This window comes from Saccoglossus kowalevskii, chromosome 16 (assembly GCF_978046115.1).
Source record: "Saccoglossus kowalevskii chromosome 16, keSacKowa6.1, whole genome shotgun sequence".
Classification (NCBI taxonomy): domain Eukaryota; kingdom Metazoa; phylum Hemichordata; class Enteropneusta; family Harrimaniidae; genus Saccoglossus; species Saccoglossus kowalevskii.
The window spans coordinates 5,189,283-5,193,703 of NC_140656.1; the positions used below are offsets into that span (position 1 = coordinate 5,189,283).

The 4,421-nt window shown below is 39.3% G+C and overlaps 1 pseudogene; it reads right to left on the reverse strand.

The window, feature by feature from the left end:
- Positions 1-4,101: 4,101 nt before the first annotated feature.
- LOC146733613 (5S ribosomal RNA) lies at positions 4,102-4,221 on the reverse strand (annotated as a pseudogene).
- Between the last annotated feature and the right edge of the window lie 200 nt (positions 4,222-4,421).

A 4,421-nucleotide genomic window follows, 5' to 3' on the forward strand; every position in this document is an offset into this window, starting at 1 on the left:
ATGCGTACGACCAAAGGCGTCCACTGGTAAAACAATGTTATGCAGGCTAATAGATTCACACTTTGCACCATTTGTCCACTACATTTTACTGCATACTCGCAATATGCACTACATTTCCACTATTTTGCACTCCAGTTACACTCTTTGCACCTCTTTTCCAATACTTTGCACTCCAAATTCGATTTTTGCCTCGCTACTTTACACTCTAGTTTCACACTTTGCACAACTTTCCCATAACGTTGCACCTTAGATTCCCACTTTTCACCACCCCTCCGCAACTTTGCACCACTTTTCCACTATCTTGCACTCCGGTTACTTTATTTGCACCACTTTTCTACAACTTTGCACCTTAGAATTGCACTTTGCACAGCTTTTTCACTACTTTGCACTCTAGTTTGCCCACGAGTTTCACACTTTGTACCACTTTTCCACTAATTTGCTCTCTAGATTCGCATTTTTCACCACATTTCCATTATTTTGCACCCTTGTTTCACAATTTGCATCACTTTTCCACAACTTTACATGCAATTTTCACACTTTGCACTACCTTTCTACTACTATGCACTCTAGTTTTACACTTTTCACCACTTTTCCACTACTTTGCACTCTCGTCCACACTTTGCACCACCATTCCACTACTTTGCACCTTAGATTCGCTCTTTGAATCACTCTTCAACAACTTTGCACCTTACATTCGCACTTTGCACCACTTTTCCACTATTTTGCCCTCTAGATTCACACTTTGCATCGCGTTTCTACTACTTTACATTCGATTTTTGCACAACTTTTTCATTACTTCGCACCCTTGTTTCAAACTTCGCACAACTTCTCCATACTTTTCAATTTAGATTCGCACTACATTTCCACTATTTTGCTCTCTAGTTTCACTCTTTGCGCCACTTTACGACAACTTTGCACCTTAGATTTGTACTTTGCACCACGTTTCCACTATTTTACAATCTAGTTTCACTATTTGCACAACTTTTCTACGAATATTTTCACTATATTTTGCACACTTTGCACCACTTTTACACTACATTGCACCCCAGATTCGATTTTTGCACTACTTTTCCACTATTTTGCACCTTAGATTCGCGCTATGCACTACATTTCCACTATTTTGCACTCTAGTTTCACTCTTTGTACCACTTTTCCACTACATTGCACTCCAGATTCGATTTTTGCACTACTTTCCCACTATTTTGCACCTTAGATTCGCGCTATGCACCACATTTCTATTTTGCACTCTAGTTTCACTCTTTGCACCACTTTTCAACTACTTTGCACTCTAGTTTCACTCTTTGCACCACTTTTCCACTACTTTGCACTCTACTTTTACACTTTGCAACACTTTTCCACTATTTTACACTCTAGTTTCACACTTTGCACACCTTTCCCATAATGTTGCGCCATAGAATCGCTCTTTTCACCACCTGTCCACAACTTTGCACATTAGCTTTTCACAACTTTTCCACCACTTTGCAACTTATATCGCACTTTGCACCACTTTTCAACAACTTTCCTCTCAAGTTTCACACTTTGCACCACTCTCCACCACTTTGCACTTTATTTTCGCACTGTGTTCCTTTATTCAACTACTTCGCACTTTAATTTCCCACTTTCACACTTTGCACAACTTTGCACGAATTTTCCCGTAAGCATAGCATTTGTACAACTTTTCCACTACTTTGCACTCCAGTTTTACACTTTGCGCCACGTTTCTACTATTTTTCACTCTAGTTTCACACTTTACACAAGTTTCCCACTACTTTGCACCAAAGATTCACACTTTGCGTCACTTTTCCTCTATTTTGCACTCTCGAATCACACTTTGCCCCGCATATCTACTACTTTTCACTCTATTTTGTACACTTTGCACCACTTCTTCTACCATGCACTCTAATTTCACACTTTGCACCACTTTTCACTATTTTGCACTCTAGTTTCACTCTTTCAACACTTTTTCACTACTTTGCACAATAGTTTCACTCTTTGCAAAACTTTCCCACAACTTTGCACTTTAGAATTGCACTTTGCACAACTTTTACCATATGTTGCACTCCGGTTTCACACTTTGCAAAACTTTTCCACAAACTTTGCACCTAAGATTCGCACTTTGCACCACGTCTCACTATTTTGCACTCTAATTTCACACTTTGCACCACTTTTCACTATTTTGCACTCTAGTTTCACTCTTTCAACACTTTTTCACTACTTTGCACAATAGTTTCACTCTTTGCAAAACTTTCCCACAACTTTGCACCTAAGATTCGCACTTTGCACCACGTCTCACTATTTTGCACTCTAGTTTCACTCCTTCAACACTTTTTCACTACTTTGCTCTCGTGTTTCACACTTTGCAACACTACCCAACAAATTTGCACTTTGCATCACTTTTCTACACTTTTGCACCTTTTGCACCACTGGTCAACTACTATGCACTCTAGTTACTAACTTTGCATCACTATTCCACCACTCTACACTCTAATTCCTCACTTTGCACTTCTATCCCACTACTTTGCACTCAAGTTTCGCATTTTGCACCACGATTCCACTAATTTGCACTACAATTACGTACTTTGCATTACCATTCCACAACTTTTCACTCTAATTCCTCACTTTGCACTAATATTCCACAGCTTTGCACCACTACTCCACCACTTTCCACTCTTGTTCAGGAGATGGGGTAAATTACTGCATGAGGAAATGAGAGCTTGGTTACCCACCAGATCTGAACTACTATTCAATGGGTCATCCTACTCAGCCTAGTGATGAGCTAGATAAACCCGGAACTTCAGTGCTGAACTACATGAGCCAGGAACTTCAATGCTGTACTTGGTTGGACTACTTACAAACTTCTGGAAAGTTCATTCAGTAATACTTCAGCTTTACGGTAGTGCTTCAATGTTTTCTGGTTCCCTATGTTGGTCTATAAGCTGCCAAACCATAACTCTATATGTGGTTTTGACTCTGATATCTTTTATTTAAATTTGTTGGAAGTGATTAACAGTCTGGTTACATAGATTTGCCCTGGTTTGCACTCTAGTTTCACACTTTGCACCACTATTTAACTACTTTGGACTGTAGTTTCACACTTTGAACCACTACTTCACAACTTACCACTCTAATTCCACATTTTGCACTAATTTCCAACTACTTTGCACTCTAATTCCTTACTTTGCACTAATAATACACTGCTTCTATTTCCACACTTTGAATCACAATTCAACTACTATGAACTCTAGTTACTCATTTTGCATCTCTACTCCACAACTTTTCACTCTAATTTCAGACTTTGCACCACTACTCCTCCACTTTGCTCTTTAATTCCACACTTTGCACTAATATTCCACTGCGCTGCTCTGTAGTTTTGCACTTTGTACCACTAGTCCACCACTTTGCACACTAGTTACTCACTTTTATCTACTGTATACTATTACTTTTGCACTCTAGTTTCAAACTTTGCACATCTATTCCGTGTTGCACCACGACTCCACTACTCTGCACTCTAAATTCTTCACTTTACACCACTATTCCTATTGCTTTGCCCTCTATTTTCACACTTTGCACTACTATTCATATATTTTTCATTCCAATTCCATACGTTTTACTTTGAACTATGGTTTCAAACTTTGCACCACTACTCCACTCCACTACACTGTACTCTAAATCCGCACTTTATACCACTACTCCATCATCGTTTTGAACTCCAATTCGTCTCTGTGCACTACTATTCCGTAAGAATTATACTATAATTCTTCATTGTGTACTAATATTCCACTGTTTTGCACTTCAATTTCACACTTTGCACTACTATACCGCTACATTGCACTCTGGTTTCACACTTTGTACCACTACTTTACCACTTTGCACTCTAATGTCACCCTTTGCACCACTATTCCCCCATTCGCTCTCTATTTTAACAGTTTGCACCACTATTTCACAACCTGGCATTTTAATGTCACCCTTTGCACCACTATTCCCCTATTTCGCACTACAGTTCCACACTTTCCACACTATTATATCACTCGGAATTCGTCGGAATTGGATACTATTTAATACTTTGGCTTGGTAAAACATAAAGGTAAATAGTTTGGATGTACGATGCTGCACGTGGTATTCCCAGCCGGTCTGCCATGCAAGTACTAACCACGCCCATTGGAGCTTAACTTCAGTGATCGAATGAGAACTGGTGTATTCTGCAACAGTATGGCAGTAAGCTGAATATTCGTCAGAATTTTATGCCATTTAATTCTTTGGCTGGGCAAAACATCCCGGGAAATAGTTTTGATGTACAATGGAAGAAACATGTTGATTTTGTTTATACATGTCCAGTACGTATCTGAACTGTGTGTTTATACAGCCAGGTAGGAAGATTTTTGTACATACGTACACTTCGCGATCAGAACGTCATGATGCCA